Source organism: Elephantulus edwardii, unplaced genomic scaffold (genome assembly GCF_000299155.1).
Source record: "Elephantulus edwardii isolate Elephantulus edwardi_28Jun2011 unplaced genomic scaffold, EleEdw1.0 scaffold00028, whole genome shotgun sequence".
Taxonomy (NCBI): domain Eukaryota; kingdom Metazoa; phylum Chordata; class Mammalia; order Macroscelidea; family Macroscelididae; genus Elephantulus; species Elephantulus edwardii.
In genome coordinates this window covers 12,692,855-12,707,183 of record NW_006399778.1, presented here as the reverse complement: position 1 = coordinate 12,707,183, position 14,329 = coordinate 12,692,855, and the positions used below count along the sequence as shown (strand labels likewise).

At 39.4% G+C, this 14,329-nt stretch overlaps 1 pseudogene; it reads right to left on the bottom strand.

The window, feature by feature from the left end:
• LOC102850248 overlaps nucleotides 1-12,139 on the bottom strand; it is a 15,695-nt pseudogene extending 3,556 nt beyond the window's left edge.
• Nucleotides 12,140-14,329: the final 2,190 nt, after the last annotated feature.

Below are 14,329 nucleotides of genomic sequence, written 5' to 3'. Positions count from 1 at the left end.
CATGCTTGGGAGGGTGGAGGGATGGCACAAGAGGGGAAGACCCTCTATGAGGTGGATTGATTCAGTGACTGGGGTAATCGGGATGGGTGTGTCAGAGGCAGTGTGATTGGCACATGATAGAGCAGGTTTTAGGGCTATTATACATAGGGTCACTATTAGTTGCAAGCGACTCGACAGCACATAACAACAACAACAGTGTAATGTGGAAATTATAGAACAATATCATTACTATCTCACATAAATAATAAATAATATCTTGCTTAAGGTTTATTAAAATATGGCTGGACCAGTACACTAATGGATAACTGTCAGAAATACAAGCTCGATTCATGAAAGGTCATGGAACTAAGAATATTGTTGCTGATGTCAGTTGGCTTTTGGTGGAATTCGGAGAATACCAGAAAGATGTTTCTTGTGTCTTAATGAGTGCTTAGAGATATTTGACTGTTTCATCATAATAAATTACAGACAACATTGAGAAGAAAGAGAATTCCAGAAAACTAATTGTGGTCACACATAATCTGTAAATAAACTAGACAGAAGATATTTGACCGGAACAAGAGGATACTGAAGAGTTTAAAATAAGGAAGGGTGTGTGTCAGGGTTGTAGCCTTCCACCAGACTTAGTCAATCTCTATTTGGAGCAAGTAATTGGAGAAATTAGATGGTATGAAGAAGAATTGGGAATCAAGATTGGAGGAGAACTCATCAACAACCTACATTATGCAAATGACACAACCTTGCTTGCTGAAAGTAAAGAAGACTTGAAACATTTACTTTTGAAGATTAAAGACTACATCTTTCAGGATGAATTACACCTCAACATCAAGACAACAATAAAAAAATAAATGGAGAAAACGTTGAAATATTAAGGATCTTATTTAGATCCACAATCAACACATATGGTAGAAGCAGTCAAGAAATCAAAAGACATGTTGCATGGGAGATACCAACTTTCAAGGACCTATTTAAAGTGTTAAATAATGAGAAGGTCAATTTAAAGACCAGGCTACGACTGACTGAGGCTATGGTATTTTAATTGCTTTATATGTATGTGAACTTGGACAAGGAGTAAAGAAGACTGAAGAAGAACTGAAGCCGTTGATTTGTGGGATTGGTCAAGAATATTGAACATACCATAGATGCCAAACAAATGAAAAAAAACAACACCAAAAACAAAACCCGAACAACTATCTTGGAAGAAATGTAGCCAGAGTGCTTCTTAGAGATGAAGATGTTGAAACTTTTTGCCATATACTTTGGGCATGCTGATAAGAGGAACAAACTTTGGAAAAGGGCTTCATCCTTTGAAAGGTGGAGAATGAATGAGGGGGAGGAAGAAGCTCAGCGAGCTAAATCAACACAGTGACAACAACAGAGGTCATAACCACAGAGGTGATTCTAAAGATGACTCAGGATTAGGCAAGGTTTTGACCTACTGTAAATAGTGTAGCTATGAGTCAGAGTCAACTCAACAGCACCTAACAACAGGAAGCTGAGCACTTTAACCTGTATACCACCAGGACTCACCTCAGAAAAGATCTAAGCTTTCCACAAAGATTGTTGTTAGGTGCCGTCGAGTCGCTTGCAACTCATAGTGACCCTATGTACAACAGCCCTAAACTCCGCTCTGTCCTGTGCCAATCGCACTGTCTCTGACACTCCCATCCCAATTATCCCAGTCACTGAATCAATCCACCTTATAGAGGGCCTTCCTCTCCTGCGCCGTCCCTCCACACTCCCAAGCATGATGTCCCTCTCCAAGGACCTGTCTCTCCTCACAACATGTCCAAAGTATGTTAGATGGAGCCTCAGAATCCTTGCCTCCAAGGAGCCAACCGGTTTAACCCTCTCCAGGACAAATCTGTTTGTTTTCCTAGCAGTCCATGGTATTCTCAATACTCTTGTCCAGCACCACAGCTCAAAGGCATCAATTCTCCTTCTATCCTCCTTGGTCATTGTCCAACTCTCTGATGTATAACAAGTGATTGCGAAGACCATGGCCTGTATCAGACACACCTTAGTCTCCAGAGAGACACCATTGCTCTTCAGTACTTTGGAGAGGTCCCTAACAGCAGACTTTCCCATGGCAATGCGCCTTTTAATTTCCTGGCTGCTGGTGCCGAGATTGTTGACTGTGGAGCCAAGCAAACTAAAGCCACAAAGTTTATAATCTTAGAAATCCTATAGGACCGTTCTACTCTGTAACACAAGATCATTATGAGTTAGAATGAACTCAGCACCAATATTTTTCCTTTGATTTTAACCTGATGATAAAGACCCTGGTGTTACAATGGTTGGCTTTTAACTGAGACATAGGTTAGTGGTTCAAACTCACCCAGTGATTCCATAAGAGAAAGACTTGTTGATCTGGTCTCATAAAAATTACAGCCTAGAAAACCCTATAATCCAGTTCTGTCCTATCTCATGAGTTTGCTGTGAGTCAAAGTCTACTCAAAGGTGCACAATTCTAGTTTAATATTAGTCTGGATTCATTACCTATCTTTAAAGTTTGTTGTTACTGAGAGAAGATAAGCAGGCACAGAAATAATTTTAAAACCACTAGAAAATGGTAAATGGTATAAGAGAGGCAGAGATAAAAGGGTCCTTGTGTTAACATGTTTTTAAAAGTAAAAATAAAAAGTGATTCAGCTGAGAAAAGGTTTTCTTTAGAACTGCTTTAATATAAGCAGATTTAAAGTGCACTATAAAAGCCCCTAAAATTAAAATGAAAGAGAATGCTGCAAATTTAACTCAATTCAATGAAAATTGATCATGTGCAAGGGGAATTTATAAAACAATGTAATGTAACAAACTGCGTGGGTTATGACCTTGACAATAAAATCTGCCTTTGAAAAGTTGTGTTGGCCTGGGGGATGCTGTTACTGACTGCCGTAAAAGTGACATTTAATTAGCTGTTGATTTTAAGAACACCCTTAAAATAAAACCCTATAAAGTAAAAGGCATTACATGATGGATAAAGATTTTTTTTTAACAAGGGAGATTTTATAAGTGTTAGATAGAGGTCCAGTTAAAAATCCAAAGGAAAAGACTGTAACAGAGATTCCGTCCCTCTATAATGGAGAGAGATGCTAGGAACAATCTGTGCTCATTTTCCAAATATTTACTGTGAAACTTGATTGTTTTTGTGAAGCTCTGCTTCAACTCATTGCAAAAGTGGATGACTGCCAGAAAGCAGCATGCTGACATCAAAGAAACAGAGAATATAATCCCAATATATTCACAGAGGAAAAACTGTTGAATAATTTTGATTTTAAAAAAGTACATGACCCCTGGCTTAACATTAGAGAAAAATTGCAAGCATTCAGAGAATAACTGAACTTTGCTAAGTAACTTCTTTTTAACATACTGCTGTCAAGTCTGTTCTGACTTAAAACAACATTTCATTGAACTTCTGAGGCTGTAAATCTTTAAGGGAGGAGGTTGCCCATTTTCCTTTTTCTGAGTGGCGGGTGGACTAGAACCCCTAACCTTTCAATTCGCAGCATAGCATGTAACACACTACAGCACCACCAGGGCACCTTACGTTCTTGCATTAGAGGAAAGAATGATCATTGTTATGTGGAACAATTGTGCTCTATTTTGATACTTCTTTCCAATGGTAGAACATTGGTTAGTGTAACAACCCTGACCTTTCACCATCTCTTCTCTCATTCTTCCTTGATTGACTTTTACCTGATTGACAAATGTGAAAGAAATCTGTTTATTCTAAAAGAATCACCATTAAATAACACTAATAAGAATTAATGTCGATTGGGAGGGACTGGAGAGCATATGCTAAGTTAATTAACTCAGTCCCATGAGGACAAATACTGTATAAGACCATTATAAAAGTAGAAAGATAAGTAGTAAAATGTGTATGATGATGGGGGGAGGGTAGGGGTAGAAGAGGGAGGTTGTGGGGAAGGGGGAAGGTAATCATAGGGTTTCACAATTTGATGGATGGAGGGAGAGATGAGTAAAGGAAATGGGAAAGATCAGGTGTGAAAATCAATGTGTATGAACTTTGTAAGTAAACTAGTATAAAATTACAAAATTTTTTTTTTTTAAATTTCTTTCAGAATCAACAATAATTTTCACACTAAAGAATTCTGAAAGCATGGCCAGTTAGTATCTCTTTCAGTTTCTTCTTTGAAGTCTGTTTGTCTATAGGGGGCATGTGCTTTGTTTTGCTTTGACTAAGTGGTCAGCTTATCTGTAAAGGCTCCATGCTCTGGTTGTTCAGCACTGCTGGTAATCTTATTGTGTATGTGAAAGTGGATTGTTGTTGTTATGAACCACTGAGTCAGAACAGAATCGTAGTTGACATTCCAGCAGGTTTTTGGAGGCAATAAATCACACAAGAGGAGATTATCCATCTTTCTTCCATGCAGCAGCTTGTGCATGCAAACTGCATGCCTTTAGGTTGGTAATGCAACTCCTTACCAATAAGTTAGTGTAGGGAGCAGATTTTTTACATACTTAAATCTATGTCCTCCATTCTCACTTTAATTTGTAGATCTTCCCCTCACCAAACACTCAACAAACCCAGAGGTAGTTTAATCCCCGCATGATATGTCTTTGTTTCTCAATTGGTAAAAAAGTATGACCAGGGTAAAACTGTATTACCTATTTTATGGTTTTTTTTCTAATAATTTTAATGAACATTTACAGAGAATTTGGATTTCCATTCATTCATTGCTGCACTTCTCTACCTGCCCTGCCCTCTCCCTCCAGCCCCCAGTTCACTCCTCTCTTTCAAAAGTAAAAGAAAGAACCCCTCCCTGGTACACAATCCCCCCGCACCCCTCCCACCTCCCCAAGTACATTCCACTATGCAACCTTAATTGTGGACTCTTGTGATAACCATAATACCCTATCATATATCGCTTTTAAATTATTCAGTCCCTCATCTGTTTCAGTGCAGTATACACAATTTATCCAGTTTTTCTCAGTCGTACCCCCACCCTGATATCAGTCCCATTTTACAGCAGTGGCACCATGCAATATTTGTCCTTTTGTGACTGGGATATTTCACTCAGCATAATGTCCTCCAGGCTCACCCACTTTGGATAATATTGAATGAGTTCCTTGTTTTCAATGTAGTATAGCATTCCATTGTGTGGATATATCACAGCTTCTCTACCCATTCGTTTGTTGATGGGCACCTGGGTTGTTTCCAACTCCTTGCTATTGTGAACAGAGCTGTGATAAACATGGGTGTGCATATATCTGCTTGGATGTCAGTTATGGTCTCTTTGGAATATATTCCCAGTAGTGGAATTGCTGGGTCAAATGGTATCTCTATTTGCAACTTTTTGAGAAAGCGCCATACCGCCTTCCACAGTGGTTGCACCATTTTACATTCCCACCAACAGTGAATAAGTGTTCCAGTTTCTCCACAACCTTGCCAGCATTTGTTGCTTGTTGTTCTGTTAAATTTTGCTATTCTGACTGGGGTGAGATGATATCTCATAGTTGTTTTGTGTTTTATTTTTTATTTATGCTAGTTTATTTATAAAATGAGAACTGAACCACAACAGCTTTATTCACCATTGCAAGAACATAGAAATAGCCCAAATGTCCAACCACAATCGAATAAATTGACAAATTATGGTACATTCAAACAATGGAATACTACACAGCATGCAGTGGCAATGATTTTGTAAATTATTACCCAACTTGGGAGGCACCGGAAAACATTATGCTGCAATAAATAACTCAGTCTCACAAGGACAAATATTATATAAAACCATTATTGTAGAATGAGCATGAGGGTTGCGGAGGTGGAGGAGGGGGAGAAGGGGCAGAGAATGGAAGCCGAAGGATGAGGATGTGTGTGTGTGTGTGTGTGTGTGTGTGAGAGAGAGAGATTAATCATGGGATTATACAATTTGATGGGGGGGTGGTGAGGGAAATTAGAAGAATATGGTCTGTATTACTTATTAACTTCTCTCAAACATGCAAATGTGATATGTTAGCTAAGAGTTTAAGAACTAAGCAAGAAGCAGAACTAGAGAAGCAAAACACAGATGGGCTTTGAGACAAGCCGATGCTTCTACATAGGTAGGGATGCAGGTGATAATCTTAGCAGACACAATGAAGCTCATGAATAAGCACTTGGCAAATGTCAGTACCAGATCTCCAGTAAAAACGAAATCCAATCCGTGTGTCTGTAATGGTGTGCTACTACAACTTGATCTTGAGAGCCTAAGAACCAGATGTGCCCAAGTCTATGATTTTGCAGGGATCTTTAGCATCTGTCACTGCTGATCTATTGTACCATGACACCTGGTGTGTTTCTTGGAGACATGCCAGCAGTGTTTAAAACACTAGTAGGGTCATCCATGGTGGATAGGTTTAGAGGAGCTTCCAAACTAGATCAGTCTAGAAATGTTCAATCCACTTCCTAATATAGAGAGAAGGAAATAAAAGGCATCCAGATGAGCAAAGAGAAGGTGAAACTGTGGCTATATGCAGATGACATGATAGTGTACACAAAATCCCAAGGACTCAACAAAAAAACTGTTAGAGCTAGTAGACCAATTTAGTAGAGTGGCAGGATACAAGATCAATATCCAAAAATCAATGGGATTCCTCTACAGTAACAAAAAGAGCTCAGAGAAGGAAACCAACAGAGTAATACCATTTATAATAGCCAACCACAAATTGAGATATTTGGGAGTAAACATAACTAGAGATACAAAAGACCTATACAAAGAAAACTACAGAGCATTTCTGCAAGACATAATAAAAGACCTAAAGAAATGGAAAAATGTGCCCTGTTCCTGGCTAGGAAGACTCAATATTGTGAAAATGACAAATGGAGATCAAAAGGGAGATTGCCAAGTTTATTTGGAGATGAAAGAGACCCTGAATAAGCAAAGAACTTCTGAAAAACAAAAAGAAGTGGGAGGCATAGCACTCCCTGACCCCACACAGTGGTAGTAACCCAAACAGCATGGTACTGGTACAATGACAGGTACATAGACCAAAGGAACAGAATTGAGAACCCAGAAATAGACCCAGCTGTCTATGGTCAATTGATACTTGACAAGGAAATAAAACCCATTAAATGGAGAAATGACAACCTCTTTAGCACGTGGGACTGGTAAAACTGGACTGCTAACTACAGAAAGCTGAAACAGGATTCACATCTGACACCAAACACAAAAATCAACTCAAGGTAGAAAAGCCCAAAACCATAAAGTTCATCAGAGACAAACTGGGATCAAGCTTAGACGGCCTAGTCTATGGTATAAGAGACTGCCAAAGACAGCCAGAAATGTACAATTTGAAGATGATAAATTTGATGAATGGGACCTTCTAAAGATTAAATCTCTGTGCTCATAAAACCTTTATTTTTCCAACAGAGTGAAAAAGAAAACCTACCAAACTGGGAACAAATGTTTGACAATACTATTTCAGACAAGGATCTCATAACAAAAGTTTACAGACTCCTACTAAGATTCCAGAAGAAAAAGACTGATCACCCAATTACAAAATGGGCAAAAGACATGGAAAGACTTCACAGAGGAAGACATTTTGATGGCCAAAAGACACATGAAGAAATGCTCAAAATCATTAGCAATAAGAGATGCAAATAAAAACCAGTAGCAGTGGCAAAATTTAACAAGACAGCAAGCTATAAATGTTGGAGAGGAAGTGGAGAGGTAGGAACTCTCAAACACTGTTGGTGGGATTGTACAACCACCCTGGAAGAGAGCTTGGCCTTTCCTCAAAACGTTGAACACATAAACTCCGCATGACCCAGGTATTCCACTACTAGAAATATACCTCAAAGAAATTAGAATTGAAACACAAATGTAGATCTATATACCAATATTCGTAGCAGTGTTATTTACCAGTGCAAGAACATGGAAACAGCCCAAATGTCCAACTACCATTGAATGGATTGAGAAATTTTGATACATTCACACAGTGGAAGACTATGCAGCCCTCAGGAACATTGATTTTGGAAAACACTATATAACTTGGGAGAGGCTGGAGAACATTATGCTGAGTGGACTAACTCAGTCTCATAAGGATAAGTACTTCATAAGACCATTATTGTGAAGATAGAAGGATAAGTAGTAAACTATGTATGGGAACCCAAAGAGGGAAAAGGTGAAAGCTGAGGGGTGAGGATGGGTAGGGGCAAAATCACAAGATTGCACAATTTGGTGGGTAGAGGGAGGGGTGAAAGAAATGGGAAAGATCCAGAGGGGACTTGAAAAGATTGGGTAATGATGGGCAAAATCCAATAATGATTGACTTTATAAAACATAATGCATGGGAATGATTGTATAAAATACAGTATGAATGAAGAATAGTGTGAAACACAATGTACTTTGTAAGAAATTCAATATAAAGGGGGGAAAAAAGGTGCAATACACTTCCAAAGACCAGCCAATAAAAATCTTCCAGATAACCACAGAACGTTGTCTGATATGCTGTCAGGAGATGAGCTCCCTAGGATGGAAGACACTCATAATACACAATGGCTACAACAGTGGCCTTGAGAATACAAACGATCCTAAAAATAGGTCTAGACTAGACAACGTTTTGCTCTGCTTTCCTTGGAATTGCACTGTCAGAGCTGACTCCATGACAATTAACAACAGGTTCTGGTGTATTATAGAGCTACTGTAGGTGCCATCAAGTTGGCTATGACTCTTAGAAACCCTATGAAAACCAGACAGGAACTTTGCCCTATCTTGCAGTATCCTCACCATCTCTGCCATCCTTGAGCCCATTGTTAGAGCCACTATGTCAATCTATCTCAATGAGGGTATTACAGAGCAGTTGTCATGTGCTGTCAAGATGACCTCAACTCACAGCAACCCTATGAACGGCAGATCTGCACCCTACCCTATCTTGTGCCGTCTTTACTGTCTCTAACACACTTGAGCCCCTTGCTGCAGTGATCCTCAAAGCTCAATGTGCAACAACCTGGAGATTTTATTCCAATGTACATTCCTATTGGTTGGATGGGATCTTGGATGGGTTGATCTTGGATGGGCACTGTCAGTACAAACAAGGATCACACTCTAAACTTAGTGAATCTAGATCTTCATTTTAATAAAATCCTTGGTTAATTCTCAGGTACATTCAATTTTGAATAGTGTTATTCTATGGCAATAAGGTTTTAGCTTTTAGCATTAAATCCTATGTGGTCAGCATAAACAATGGCTCAAATTCTGTTCCTGATATTGTTTGGAATTCTCGTGGCCCAGTGATAAGGAGCTCCTCTGCCAACCCAAAGTCATGTATCCGAATCCATCAGCTTCTACAAGAGGGGAGATGGGTAATCTCCTCCCACGCAGTAGACAGCCTCTGAAACTTGCTGGAGAGTGAGCCATGAGTTGTTCTGACTTGATGAGAACATATTGTTTGACTTGCCTATGAGTAGAGAGACTAGCATATAGAGCAGTGATTTTCAATTCAGGGTGAATGTGCCTCCTAGGGTACATTTAGAAATGGCTAGAGATAGGTTAGGTTGTCATGAGTGGGAGGATGCTGCAGGCATCTAGTATGGAGAGAGTATCCCTGCAGTGAAGGATTCTATGGGTAAAATATTGAGTGATGCAGGAAACATCAAAAGAAGATAGAAGGAATCCAAAGAGTCACTGTTAAAAAAAAAACTTGTCAACGTGGAATCATTTCAGGAAGTAGCATAAAGTATGGAAGAAACAACAGTGATGAAGAAATTCAAGCTGTACTGAAAGCACTGAAAAAAAAAACGGCTCCAGAAATTGATGCATTTTAACAAATAGATATAACCCTGGACATACTCACTAGTCAATGAAAGGAAATTTCAAAGACAGTCATCTAGTTAGCTGACTAGAAAAAAATCAATATTTTTCCCCCTCTTCACCAAAAAAAAAAAAAAAGAGATCCAAAAGAATGTGGTAATTATCAAACAGTACAATTAATATCATATACAAGGAAAGTCTGGCAAAAGATTAAAAAAACAACTGGAATAGCACATTGACAGGGAACTCCCCAAAATTCAAGCTGAATTCAGAAGAGAATGTGGGATGAGGGATATCATTGCTAATGTCACATAGATCTTGGCTGGAAGCAGTCACTCCTTACAACTAGGCCACTAGAGCTCAACAACATTCAACTCCTGTGCTAAGCAAATAATCTGAGAAGGTGAACAATATAAAGAGGAATCAGGACTGGAGACTCATTAAACTTCTACTTGATGGTACATAACAATAATGACAACATACAAATGACACACTCTTGTTTGCTGAGAGTGATGACTTGAAGCACTACTGATGACAGTAGTTGGCTTCTGGTGACCTAGTAGGTAAAGAGTTGTGCTGTCAACCCAAAGGCTAACTGTTCAAATTCACCAGTTGCTCCATGGAAAAAAGATAAACACTCTCCTCTCATGCTTTGTACAGCCTCTGAAACCCGCTGGAGCATCAGCTATGAGTTGGCTCCCACTCAACAGAACATAACAACAACAACAATTTGGATATGTTGTTGTTGTTAGGTGCCATTGAGTTGAGTATGACCCAGAGTGAACCTATGAACAACAGATCTGAACTCTGTCCTATTCTGTGCCATCTTCATACTTCCTGACACATTAGAGTTCATTGAGGCAGTCACCATGTTAATCTACCTGGTTGAACGTCTTCCTTTCCTTTGCCAGTCCTCTACCTTTCTAAGCATCATATCCCTCTCCAAGGACTAGTGCTTTCTAGCAACATACCCAAAGTACGTGAAGTGATGCCTCATCATCTATGCCTCCAAAGGGCACTCTGACAGTACCCTCTCCAGGAAATATTCATTTGTTCTTTGGGCTGTCCATTGGCTGTTCAGAACTCTTATCTAACACCCTAGCTTAAGAGCATCAATTCTCCTTCTGTCATCTTATTCGTTGTCTAGCTCTCAGATGCAAAACAAGTGATCAGAAAGACCATAGCCCGAATCAGATGCACCTGAGTCCTCAAACTGACATACTCCTCAGTAATTTGGACAGGTCCCTAACTGCAGTCTTTTCCAGTGTAACACATCTCCTGATTTCCTGGCTGCTAGTACCAAGGATGTTAATTGTTCTTTTAAGTAAGATGAAGCTGTTGACAGTTTAAATCTTTTTTCTATGTATCATGATCTTGCCTATTGGTCCAATGGTAAGAGTTCTTGTTTTGGTGTGTGTGGGTGTGTGTGTGTGTGTGTGTGTGTGTGTGTGTGTGTGTTTTACATTGAAATGTGATCCACGTTGAAGGCTGTATGCTTTGATTTTCTGCAACAAGCGCTTCAAGTCCTCATTTTCAGCTAGCAAAGTTGAGTCATCTGTATAATGCAGGTTATGAATGAGTCTCCCTCTCATCCTGATAACACATTCCTCTTCTTAGAGCTCAGCTTCTTGAACAATTTTAAGCCATGTAGTGTTTCCTTGCTCTGTTCACATGACAGCCTCCTGTCCAGGTATAGGTTTCACATGAGCACAATTAAGGCTCTGTGATTCCTATTTTTTTCAATGCCAACCATAACTTGTTATGATACATGTAGTCAAATGCCTTTGCATAGTCAATCAAGTATAAACAGATATTCTTTTGCTATTTTTTACTTTTAGCCAAGATCCATTTGACATCAGCAATGATATCCCTGGTGCCACAGCCTCTCCTAAATTCTGCTTCAACTTCTGGCAGATGTTTTTAAATGACAGTTTAAATGGATGTCAAACAGACATGTTGTTAGGAGGGGCCAATTCTAGAGACGTCATACTTGATTATTAAGTGAAGGGCCAACTAAAACATTATGATCTCCTTGAAATGGACTAACACTGTTATTGCAACAATTGACTTTAGCACATTTAAGATGAACAGATTTTGTTTCCTTGTTAGGGTCTATGAATCAGAATCCACTCAATGATACCTAACAACAACAAGGACAACAACAATCTTTATGGAACCCGATCAACAAGCCTTTTTTCAAGAAGGGTGACTGGGGGTGTTCAGACTGTTGACCTTTAAGTTAGTAGCCAGGTGATTAATTTAGAAGCAGGTGCTCTTTCTAGGAAATTGAATTACAGAAAGTCTCTAACTCTGGTGATGGCAGAGACCACAGAGTTGTGATCTGTCTGAAGTTCAACACCCAGCAGCACCATGCTCAAGTCCATTGCTGAATAGGCAAGGCACTAGTTAGCCCAAATGGGAAGATCTCAGGGTAACCCTGGAGTATAGACAGAGAAGTAACATGCAGATGAGGGCCAGACCAGCTACAGAATTTGTGAAGCCTAGTGCATTTGACAGTGTGGATCACAACAAATTATGGAGAACATTGAGAAGAATGAGGATCCCAGAACATTTAATTATACTCATGTGAAATCTATACATAGACCAAGAAGCTGTTGTCTGAACAGAACATGTAACACTTAAAAATTGGGAAAGGTGTACATCAGGGTTGTATCGTTTCTCCATACCTATTTAATTTGTATGCTTAGCAAATAATTTTTAAAGCTGGACTCTATGAAAGAGAATGTTGTATCAGGATTGGAGGAAGGCTCATCAACAACCTGTGTTATGCAGATGACACAGTCTTGCTTATGAGAAGAGAAGAGAAGTTGAAGCACTTACTGCAGAGGATCAATATGGATTGCGCCTCAACATCAAGAAAATAAAAGTCCTCACCAATGGGCTACTTGTCAACCTCACGACAGTTGGAGAAAAGATTGAAGTTGTCAAAAGTATTTAATTTTATTTATATTCACAATCAACATCCATGGCAATAATAGTCAAGAAATGAAAAGACATGTTGCATTGGGGAAAATATGCTGTCAAAGAATTCTCCAAAGTGCAACAGTGTAGCTTTAAAGACAAAGGTGCGCCTTATCCAAGTCATGGTCTTTTCAACTGCTTCCTGTGCATCTGAAAATTAGACAGTGAATAAGGATGACAGAAGAAAAAATTATGGCTATTGAGTTGTTGAAGAGTATTGAATATCCCATGGATTTCCAAAAGAACAAGCAAGTCTATGTTGGAGAAAGTGCAACCATGGTGATCCTTAGAAGTAAGGATGTTGACATTCCAACTCACATACGTGGGGCATGTTGTGAAGAGGGTCCAGTTATTGGAAAAAGATATTATGCTGGACAAGGTTGAGGGTCAAAGAAAGAGATGAAGACCCTCAACAAGATGGAATGACATAGTGACTAACAATGGTTATTAACACATCAGATAGAGACTGTGAGGATGGCACAGCATCTGGAAAAGTTTTGGTTTGTTGTTCATAATGATTTAGGGAATGAAAAGGGCAGGAGGAAAAGTCAAAAGAATCTGCTTACATGATCTAGGGAATTAGTAAGATAAGAGGGAAAACAAGAAGAACCTACTCATATACATTCATGCATTCTAGTATTCTGGCTTATGTACATTTACTGACACACATCTCGCTAAGCAACCAGATTCCTTGGAGGCAAGGATTTTGAGGCTCTGTCTCACATACTTTGGACACATGGCCAGCAGAGACTGGTCCTTGGAAAAGGACATCATGCTTGGAAATATAGAAGGACAGACAGCGCAGGAGAGGAAGACCCCAGGTAAGATGGATTGACACAGTAACTGGGTAATGGGGGTCCGTGTGTTAGAGAAAGTGAGGTTAGCTCAGGACAGGGCAGGCTTCAGAGCTATTGTACATAGGGTCACTATGAGTCACAAGCAACATGAAGGCACATAACAACAACAATAACAAAAACAGATTTATGAGAAACATCAGGAGTCTGACATTAGAAGGGTATTGCTTTAACACCTAAGAGGTATTGTCTTAAAAACTCAGAATAGTGGTGCTCTTCAGAAGACTAAACAAGACCGGATGAAACTTGGTTACATGAATTGCACCTAACCAAGCAGTGACCGAAAATGGCACTTCAAAAAAAAAGGATGGGTCTTGAACTAGAGGCCAGAGTGACCACATGCATACATCTCATAGACTTGCCACCTTCTCCCCGACTCCCCGGCATGAAAGTCCATTTTGTATATAGATTATGTGCACCTGATAAAGAGCAAGGAGCTGTGCAGACACTACACCACACTTTTCTCCTGGAAAACACCCTTTCTTTTAGGAAATAACCATAGAAAAGCTCTGAGAGTTTGTGGCTTGGGAAGACGTGCTTGTGTTCCTCTGAGCTCCTGTAGTGGTCTCACCTTGCAGGGTTTTCTTACTGTCTTATAAATCTAAGTAAGTCCTTCTTTATAATTGTCTGACTTTCTAGGAATTATTTAGAATCACATCCAGCACCAATAGGGTCACTATGAGCTGAGGTCTGCTTGCCAACACCTACAACTGTAACAACACATTTGTTGTTGTTGTT